The following is an 11153-nucleotide window of genomic DNA, read 5'->3' as shown; positions in this document are numbered from 1 at the left end:
TTTGGGAGTCTAGTCGCGCACGGCACCCCGAAAACCAATCACCACCTTCAGGATTTCTAAGGGTGCAAATTTTTGATTTAACTCCTCACTACCTATCACAGTTTCGAAGGCCATAAAATGCCAAAATAGCACAAAACCCCCCAAAATGACCCCATTTTGGAAAGTAGACACCCCAAGCTATTTACTGAGAGGCATGTTGAGTCCATGAAATATTTTATATTTTGCCACAAGTTGCGGGAATATTACAAACTTTTTTTTTTTTGCACCAAGTTGTCACTAAATGATATATTGCTCACACATGCTATGGGCATATGTGAAATGACACCCCAAAATACATTCTGCTGCTTCTCCTGAGTACGGGGATACCACATGTGTGGGACTTCTTGGGAGTCTAGTCGCGCACGGCACCCCGAAAACCAATCACCACCTTCAGGATTTCTAAGGGTGCAAATTTTTGATTTAACTCCTCACTACCTATCACAGTTTCGAAGTCCATAAAATGCCAAAATAGCACAAAACCCCCCCAAATTACCCCATTTTGGAAAGTAGACACCCCAAGCTATTTACTGAGAGGCATGTTGAGTCCATGGAATATTTTATATTTTGCCAAAAGTTGCGGGAATATTACAAACTTTTTTTTTTTTGCACAAAGTTGTCACTAAATGATATATTGCTCACACATGCTATGGGCAGAAGTCAAATTACACCCCAAAATAAATTCTGCTGCTTCTCCCGAGTACGGGGATACCACATGTGGGGGACTTTTTGGGAGCCTAGCCACGTACGGGACCCCGAAAACCAAGCACTGCCTTCCGGATTTGAATATAAAATGCTATAAAAAACAAACTAACCAGAGTCACCCGTAACACTTATACGGTGATCAGTGGTGAAAGGGTTAACTAGGGGCAATCAGGGGGTTCAAATTTTTATTAGGTAGTATATGGGGGTCCCTGGCGCTATATAAAAACCTGACGGGGAACCTAAATAACTAACTGGCTAACCAGCGTCACCAGTGACACTTATACTGTGATCGCTGGTGAAAGGGGGTGAAAGGGTTAACTAGCAGCAATCAGGGGGTTAAAACCATTATTGGGTAGTATATTGGGGTACCTAGCGCTATAAAAACCTGGCGGTGAACCTAAAAAAATAACTAGCGACACTAGCGACACTGATGCAGCGTTCAGAAAAATTATCGCTTAGTGACACTGGCAAAAGGGGGTGAAAGGGTTAACTAGCGGAAATCAGGGGGTTAAAATCATTATTGGGTAGTATATCGGGGTACCTAGCGCTATAAAAACCTGGCGGTGAACCTAAAAAAATAACTAGCTACCTAGCGACTGTAGCAACACTAATGCAGTGATCAGTTTGTGTGCCTGTGTGTACCTACATGTCAGTGTAGTGTTGGTGCACACTTACTTTTACTCTTCTCCTCGTAGTCCGGTCAAAAAGACCGCCCCGAGGAGAATGACATCACTTCCTCCTTCCTGTGTAAACAATACACAGGGGAGGAAGCTTCTCATTGGCCAGGAGCGATCCAGAGGGGGTGGCCGAAAACCAACGGCCATCCCCTCATCACGGAGCGCTCCTGGACCGAATCGGACCGCCGTAAACAGCGGGAGGGGGTCCGATCGGACCCCCCACCCGCTGGAAGGCAATCACGTAGATGTACGTGATTGTGCCTGCCTGTGCTATTGTGCTGACGTACAATGGCAATACGGCGGTCCTTAAGTGGTTAATCACCTCTGCGTTTTTTTTTTTGTTTTTTTTTTTTTATTCATTTTTTTTTGCAATATAAAACAAAAAAAGACTGACAATTTTGGGGGGAAAAAAAATCAAATTTTCTGCTTTAAAACATATCCAATAAAAAAAAAATGGAAAAAAATAAAAATTTCTTCAGTAATTTAGGCCAATATGTATTCTGCTACATATTTTTGGTAAAAAAATAAATAAGTAAATGGTGGATAATTCGGACACTAAGTGCCACTTTTGACACTTTTTTTGGGGACCAGTGGAATTAACCGCTTCCAGTCTACCTATGTAAACAAGGCAGATTGCCAATCTGTGAGGGTAAGATAGCGTTCTTGTATTTCTGATCTCTTTCTTTCCCCAGTCACAGCAACCCCCCCAGTTGCAAAGCACCCCTTAGGGAACAAGTTTAACCCTTTTATCGCCCCTGATGTTAACCCCTTCCCCTCCACTGTCACTAGTACAGTGACAGTGCATATTTTTAGCACTGATCACTGGACTGGTGTCACTGGTCTCCAAAAAATGTCAATAGTGTCTGATCTGTCTGCCACAATGTTGCAGTCCCGCTAAAAATCACAGATTGCCACAATTACTAGTTAAAAAAATCAATAAAAATTCCATAAAAATATTCCTTAGTTTGTAGAAGCTATAACTTTTGCTCAAACCAATCAATATACGTTTTATTGGGATTTTTTTTACCAAAAATATGTAGAAGACGACATATTTGCCTAAACTGATGAAGAAATTAGATTTCTTAAATTTTTTGGATATGTTTTATAGCAGAAAGTTTTTTTTTTTTTTTCAAAATTGTCGGTCTTTTTTTGTTTATAGCGCAAAAAATAAAAACCACAGAGGTGATCAAATAGCACCAAAAGAAAGCGAAAGTGAACCTTGCGGGGCTGAAGTGGTCAATGGTGATCAGTGCTAAAAATATGCACTGTAACTGTACTAATGACACTGGCTGGGAAGGGGTTAACATCAAGGGGTGATCAAAGGGTTAAATGTGTTCCTAGGGCAGTGATGGCGAACCTTGGCACTCCAGATGTTTTGGAAGTACATTTCCCCATGATGCTCAACTACACTGTAGAGTGCATGAGCATCATGGGAAATGTAGTTCCAAAACAACTGGGGTGCCAAGGTTTGCCATCACTGGTCTAGGGAGTGCTTACTGTGTGGGGGAGGTGCTTGTACTGTGGAAGGCAGAGATCCATGTTCCTGTTTTGAGAAACACAGGATCACTGTCTCCGCTCCTCACAGAACGGCGCTCTGCCTGCTTTACATAGGTAGATCACCTTTCTGTCTTTCTTGGGAACGATCGGATCTCATCTGCTGGACCCACTGATTGCCTCCCTCTGTGTCCAATTACAGCGGAAATGGGGTTGTTGAGGGCACCTACAGGTATGTGATTCTGTGCAGAGGAGCCACTTTGCCCCTGTATATATCGTACACAGTCATGTTGGAACAGTAAGTCGCCATCCCCAAACTGTTCCTTCAAAGTTGGGGGTATGAAATTGTCCAAAATGTCTTGGTATGCTGACACCTTAAGAGTTCCCTTCACTGGAACTAAAGGGGCCAAGCCCAACCCCTGAAAAACGACCCCAAACCATGATCCCCCCCCCCTCCACCAAATGATTTGGACCAGTGCACAAAGCAGGGTCCATAACCACTTCAATACCAGGCACTTTCATCCCCTTCCTGCCCAGGCCATTTTTCAGCTTTCAGTGCTGTCACTGTAGCCATGTGAAATTGTTATCATTTTCTTCACACAAATAGAGCTTTCTTTTGGTGGCATTTAATCACTCCTGTTTTTTTTTTTTCCTAAAAGAAATTTTAAAAAGGCAAAAAATGTTGAAAAAATTTTTTTTTTGTTTCTGTCAGTAAATTTTGTAAATAAGTAATTTTTATCCTTCACTGATGGGTGCTGATGAGGCTGCACTGATGAGGAGGCACGAATATGCCACACTTATGGACACTGATAGATGGCATTGATATGTACCGTATATACTCGAGTATAGGCCGACCCGAATATAAGCCGAGGCCCCCAATTTACCCCCAAAAAACTGGAAAAAATTATTGACTCGTGTATAAGCCGAGGGTGAGACATGCCTGTCCATCCCTGTGTGTCCGTCCATCCCTGTGGGTCCATCCATCCCTGTGTGTGTGTCCATCCATCCGTGTGTGTGTGTGTGTGTGTCCATGCATCCGTGTGTGTGTGTGTGTCCATGCATCCGTGTGTGTGTGTGTGTGTGTGTGTGTGTGTGTCCGTGCAGCCTACCTGTGTCCAGCCTGCCTGTGTCTGTCCAGCCTGTGTCCGTCCAGCCTGCGTCCCGCCCAGCCTGCGTCCCGTCCAGCCTGCGTCCCGTCCAGCCTGCGTCCCGTCCCGGCCCGGCCCGGCCCGTCCCGAGCCGAGCCTCCGTCCTTCAGCTCTTCGTCGGCGGCCATTCTAGGATTCAAAAGCCGCGCCTCCGTCGGTGATAGGCGGAACACTCAATTTCCCACTGACTGCTGGGAAATTGAGTGTTCCGCCTATCGGATGTCCGTGATAGGCGGAACACTCAATTTCCCAGCAGCCTGTGTTCCGCCTATCACGGACATCGTCTCATCCTCGTCCGTAGTACGAGGATGAGACGATGTCCGTGATAGGCGGAACACAGGCTGCTGGGAAATTCAGTGTTCCGCCTATCACAGGCGAAGGCGGAGGCGCGGCGTTTGAATGTTAGAATGGCCGCTGTCTGTCTGCTCGATACGCTGATCGAGCAGGCAGACAGCGATGACTCGAGTATAAGCCGAGGGGGGCACTTTCAGCCTCAAAAAAGAGGCTGAAAATCTCGGCTTATACTCGAGTATATATGGTAGTACTGATGGGTGGCACTGGTGGGCACTGATTGTTGGCACTGATGGGCAGCACTGATAGACAGCACTGACTGGCATCATTATTGGCACTGGTGGGCATTAATGGGCGGCATTGATGGGCAGCAGTGATGAGCAGTGATGAGCATTGATGGGCAGCACTGATAGCCAGCACTGACTGGCAACACTATTGGCCACTGATTGCTGGCACTGGTGGGCACTCAATTGTAATTGGGCACAGATTATCAGTGCCCTGATTACATACCTAGCAAGATCGCCTACGGCCATATCACCCTGAATGCGCTCGATCTCATCTGATCTCGGTTGCTAAGCAGGGTCGGGCCTGGTTAGTACATGGATGGTATGCCGCCTGGGAATACCAGGTGGCGTAGGCTTTTTTTTGTTTTGTTTTCCCAAATATATATATTATTCAATTCCAGAGGGGGTCAAAGCTCCCCAGCACACATAAGAAAGCCAGTGTAAACTGCCTGTGGGAGAGGAGCAATGTGGGAACAAATGCTGGAATTGCACTTGTTCCTACATTGCAGCAGTGTGAACCTAGGCTTAGGGCCAGTTCACACCAGATGCCGTTCTGTGTGATTTTCTCTGCGCTAAAAAAGCATATTTATCTAATACATTTTCCATGTATTCCAATAGCTCTAGTTCACACCAATGCAGTCAGTTCGTCAGTTTCTGCATGGTAAACTGACTGGAACTGACTGCACTGGTATGAACTAGAGCCATTGGAATACATGGAAAACACTGTGTATGCATATAATGCATAAAACTGCATGCAGTCAGACTTTGGGGTGATTTTACAGACATTTATGTGGGTTCATACAAATAAATCCCTTCAAATCACCCTTGAAGTCGCCAAAAGTAGTACAGGCATTACTTTTGGTAATCAGTGCATTGCCACAAAGTCGGCGTTGCACCAATTTGGACGGTGCCATTGCCGGCAATAGTCAAATCGACTCAATGTGAATGTGGGCTTTTTTTTTTTTTTTTTTTTTTTTAAACAAAGTTACATGGCCCTTTGTCATTTCCAGCAGCAATGCACATGGTGATGGTGGCTCACATTTTTAAAACCATCATACCTATTTAATGAAGTTTTGTTTAAGGCTGATAGTACATTATTAATGTTAGGTGCCTTTCACACATGGCATGTCCATTTTGACAGACTGCTAGCTCAGCGAGGATCACTCTGTTTATGCGTTGCATTTAAAAATGGAAAGGTAGAAAAAGTAAAAAGCCCCACCTACTCAATGGGCAGGGGCATTTTGAAAGCGCTAAATACAGTGCTTCCAAGCCGCTCAAAAATGCTGCTTGGAGGAATTTTTCTAACATACCGCAAGTGCACTGCCCCAGTGTGAAAGCACACAATGCACAGAATGGAAGGCAGTTTCCAGGCACTTTTTAGAGGCCATTTCTAATGCTAAAATGTCTGAAAACTGCCTCAGTGTGAAAGGGGTCTTAAGGAGATTGTATAGTGTATGACCACCGTAAATGTGCATAACAAGACAGAAAAACTAGATCTATGCAATGCGTTTTTGTTATGGTTGAAGTCAAGATCTCAAATAGGATACAAGTCCCTGGCATATTCCCTAATCTGTAGTGTCTTAATACAGTAAACATAAGGAACACAGCAAATCAATTTCCCTCATGCTTCATTCACAAATAGAACATAATCGCCAACTTACAGTAAACTGAAAGATACACTTGGGTATCTGCACTTCAAAATAAGCCCCTCTATCACCTGGACTGTTATTGACAAGAGACACTAAAATCTTTTGCATTTTCAGCTGGCCATTCAAGAGACAATCTGATTGTACAGAGGTTGTGCTTTAGAGTTAGTCTGGCTGTACATGGAGTCAAAAAATTCTGCTTGTTTAGCAGGAATGGCTGAATTTTGATCCATGTATAGGCTGGCTGGTTGTACAGAAGTTGATCTATTGGATGACTTGTGTACAACCAGACAATTTTGCCCAATGATCAGTGTGGCTATAGCTGACAACACTAGTAATTTGAAAACAGCCCACTGTCATACTGCAATGCCACAGTGGGAAAGATTACCCCATCCAAAGAGAAATGTGTGAATGGGGGGGGGGGATCCGCTTTTCCCTCCTTCAACCTGCATGTTAAAGTGGTTGTATACTCTTTTTTTTAACTTTTACCTACAGGAAAGCCTATAATAAGGCTTACCTGTAGGTAAAAAAAAATATCTCCTAAACCTTTACGGTTTAGGAGATATTCCCCTCGGTATGCGCCGCTGACTGCAGCGGCGCATGCGCACGAGGGGATTCTCGGCCTGAAAATCCGGCAGTGTCCGGCCGGCCGGAATGTAATCTCCCGCGCGCATGCCACTCACAGCGCCGGAGCCACGATACCCGGAAGAAACGCAGAGGGAGCATGTCAGCTCCCTCGGCGTGGATCGTGCCACATGTCGGGGCCTCGTTCTAAGGTAAGTATTTCATAATGAGCTAGTATGCGGTGCATACTAGCTCATTATGCCTTTTGCTTTGCAGGTGTTAAAAAAATAAAATAAAAATAGCGGGTTTACTACCGCTTTAAAGTAAAAAAAAACAAAAAAAACACCATGTGTAGGGCTTGAATAAAACTATGCGAAAGAACACAAATGGACAGTCACTTGCACCGTATAGTTTCTGGTAGTTCTAAAGAAGGTTGTAAAATCACATTGTACAGTGTATGGCAAGCTTAAATGTGCTTACAATACAGAAAAACTACAGAATGCAAGATGTTTGCATTAAAGATCACATACTACACAATATAGAGTATACAGCAGTATGCTCTACCCTTGCATTCTAAGTATATAACATTGAAAAATAAAAAAGGAAGAAGAAACCCTGCAAACCAACTTTCCAGATAAATCCCTCATTCACCAATAGACAGCATCACGCAAGCTTACAAAAGCGGCAAACTGCACTTCAAAAATAAGCCCACATGTCACCTCTCTAGTGACTGACAAACTTCACAACATGAAAGTGGTGTACATGCCTGAATGTGACTTGATATTCACTTCTTCCAACGCACTGGATGATCTGGTCACAGACTCTGATAAATTCAGTCCACTCTAGATAAAATCCAAAATGGAAAGTGAGGCCGCGTACACACGGGCGGATTGTCTGGCCAACTAAGTTCGTCAGACAATCCGACAGACAGTCCGTTCAAAATTTGCATGAACGGACTTGACCACACACGATGAGCAGACAGTCCGCTGAAAGCGTGCGCGATGACGTGTACAGCACGTACGACAGGACTAGAAAAATGACGTCCTATACACTGCAATGCAACCTTCGGCCGTGTAAATCCTTTCTGAGCATGCGCCATACTTAGTCCGTCCAACTTGCCTACACACGAGCGGACTGTCCGCTGAAACCAACTTTGGACGGACAAAACCAACTTTGGACGGACAAAACCAAGTTTGAACGGACAAAATTTCGGAAATTCCGTAAGACTTTGTTCGTCAGACAGTCCGCTGAAAAAGCCTGCTGAAGCCCACACACGAGCGGATTGTCCGCTGAAACACGGTTCAGCGGACTAAGTTGGACAGACAATCCGCCCGTGTGTACGCGGCCTAAGAAACAGCACAGAGTCACCTGGGTTTAAAAGTCCAAAACCTGTCCTGATAGGAGGATACAACATTGTAACAAGTTAGGGTTCACTGTCTGGTCACAAGTAAAGGCCAGTGCTCCAAATTAAAAAAAAAATGCTGCCAATCTCTTGTCTGAAAAACTGTCATCCTGGGAGACAGAAGAAAGCTTTTGCAAGCAAAACCTATACATAAAAAAAAAAGGTAAGGGTTTTTCCTTGGATAGTTTTTTCTTCATAAGCTATAAGGCTTGATTCACACCTATGCATTTTTTGTGCTTTTTGCATTCTGCAGATTTTCACTACAGCCAACTTAACATGTTTTCATATGGAACACGTTCTGTAGTACAAATCTCCAAATTGCACAGGCGTGAATCCAGCCTAAGTGCCCATGCACACTGCAGCTTCTAAATCTGTCCAAGGTCTGATTCACACTTGTGCAGGTTGCAGTTTGCATATTGCAGGTGTATTTAGCATTTTTCAATGCACATCTTTAGACCATTTAAACCATCTAATGTAACCACAAGGCTGCATCTATAGTCATTTAGAGGAAATTTCTAAATAAAATATAATGGATTTTAAGGCTGGATTCACACTAACTCGTTTTTTGATGCATTTTGTTCACATCAATGCATTTTTGTGCCTCTGCATTTTTGGAAAGGGCGGGGCATTTTTTTCATGCAAAAATGCAGCGTTTTTTCATGTAATAGAATTCAATGGAGCTGCATCAAAAAACGCAAGCACTGCATTTTTACTGCGATTTGCAGGTTTTTTTTTTGTTTTTGTTTTTTCACCACAGTGAAGAAAAAAAAAAGCGGCAAAAACGCATGTCCAAAAATGCAAAAAGCACTGCAAAAACGCTCAAAAGCAACATGCATAGATGTGAATCGAGCCTAAGGCCCCCTTCACACTTCTCACTTCTGTCACTGAGCCTAAAAGAAGGGAGAGAGCCAATGTGCACAGCGCTGGATCTAGATGGGGCTCATGTAATTTTAGGAGTGGCTGGGGAGAGCTACACATGTTGTTTATTTCAATGCAGAGAAAGCATTATGGTAAAAACAAAATGCAGCCTTTGGAAGCACTTTAAGATGTTTTTATTATCCATTTTTAGGTGAACTTTGTGACCAGGTACCTGTACTTCGTGGACAGCCAGAAAGGACCGTCGATTTCTTCAATCAACTGGAAGCCTCTGGAGTCAGCCAATCCACTGCGATCAACCATCTGGATAGCATCCAGAAGTTTGCAAGGCATATCTCCATGGAACCAAGATGCCTGGACGATCCTTCTGCCAATCAAGCCGTATCAAGATTTGTAGAACTTCTGAACGACATCCGTAAGAAGATCAACAAGAAAGCTGCCAAGGGCAGAAAGGAAATGGTGTAGGCAATATTGATGGCAGTAAATATTGTATTGCCTTTATCCATTTTATTTATCTTTTAATGCATTTGATTTTGCTAAATATGCATGCAATCATTTTTTTTTCTCTTTCCCACAGAGATTGGGCTTAGGATCCAGAGGTAAGCCAAAGGATTCTGTCTCTTGCAAAACCTCATTTTCTTACCTTGATAGGTAGGGCAAATGATGTACTGGAGCTGGAAGACCAAGACCGGATGACCGTCCTGTATTACCTTGAAGCTCTACTCACACTGGAGCATATTCAGCGACCAACCGTCATTCAAAACATGACTGTGAGTGTTTACATGAGTCAATAGTGTTTTACACCGAATGTAAGGAGCGACACTTGCAACAACATCTGTTTTGTTATCCTTCAACAGGTAAATGAATGGCTGCTGAAGACCCACAAGACCATCCACGTCGACGCAGAGGCTGTGGATGCAACAATCATCGAGGTGGATGTCGGAAGTGCGGAAGTTCCTTCACAGATGGCTAAGGTGGTCTTGTAAGGATCTGAGGAAATGTGGTTCACCACCTATTTCCGAAAGATAAGACCTTCAACAAAGGGGATGCCTTCTTTGTCACCAGCGAGGGAGGGAAACGCTTGATATCTGATGACCTCACTCAGTTCCATAAGAGGCAAGTAAAATATAAAATTGGTCATATAGCTATGCCACAAATGTAAAATTACTCATCAGTGCTAACCAAAAACTTTTTTTCAGTTGTACAACCATAACAGACCAAAAACTAACAAAAATCTCTCACCCTTTAGATTCAACCTTCCTGCAGTTACTTACCAGCAGGCAAGGAAGACTTTCGAGCAGTGTGGTTTATCCCACTGCAATGACGAAGTGAAGGATCTTGTGAAGGAATACTTCAGCAGATCAATGGAAGGTGAAGACGTCGAGGGCAAGATTGTGAAGGGTGCCGTGATTAGTGATGGCCGAACAGTTCGCCCGGCGGTCGGTTCACGGCGAATTTCGGCTGTTCGCGGTCCGCAAGTTCGGCGGACTATTGGCGCCGTTCGCCCGGCGGACTTCCGTGTTTTTACTGTGTAAAAGAACTTTGACCTGATGACACATCCATCATGGGGTACAGGACAGCCAATTGAGACATTACAGCACAAGGTCACTTGGACATTCCCACTAACCTATAAATACACCCGATCCGGCGGCCATTTTACATTCTTTCTTCTGTCACTATAGGGAAAGGTTGCTGTGTGGAGTAGGGAGAGATAAATCGCTAGCTATTTGGTACACAAAAGTTCTTTTCAGGACTGGTATAGGTGTTAGGTGTATGTAGGTTTGCTGTGCTACTGATTGTTGCAGCAGCCTGAGTGTCTTTTGTCAGTTTAGAGAAAGGGACAGAGCGCTGTGTGCTGCTATTTTAGGGACAGCCAGATTAGTCATCATCATCATCATCATCATCATCATCATCATCAGCTGTTACTATCAGGTCCACAAAAGTGCTATTCGAGTAACCAGTTATTGTTCCAGTCTCCTCTGTTTTGCCAGTTTGTATAGGGACAGGAAGGAAGCAGTGTGTCAGGCAGT

At 43.9% G+C, this 11153-nt stretch overlaps 1 pseudogene; it reads left to right on the top strand.

Annotated features, from left to right (window-relative positions):
- The first annotated feature begins 4872 nt into the window (after positions 1-4872).
- On the top strand, positions 4873-4991 carry LOC143989895 (5S ribosomal RNA; annotated as a pseudogene).
- Positions 4992-11153: the final 6162 nt, after the last annotated feature.

The sequence above is a fragment of the Lithobates pipiens genome, unplaced genomic scaffold, assembly GCF_037356315.1.
Source record: "Lithobates pipiens isolate NorthernLeopardFrog02 unplaced genomic scaffold, aLitPip1_a1.2 Scaffold_1, whole genome shotgun sequence".
Taxonomy (NCBI): Eukaryota; Metazoa; Chordata; class Amphibia; order Anura; family Ranidae; genus Lithobates; species Lithobates pipiens.
Note: the sequence above shows the minus strand (reverse complement) of the source record. Positions and strands in the feature narration are given on the sequence as shown.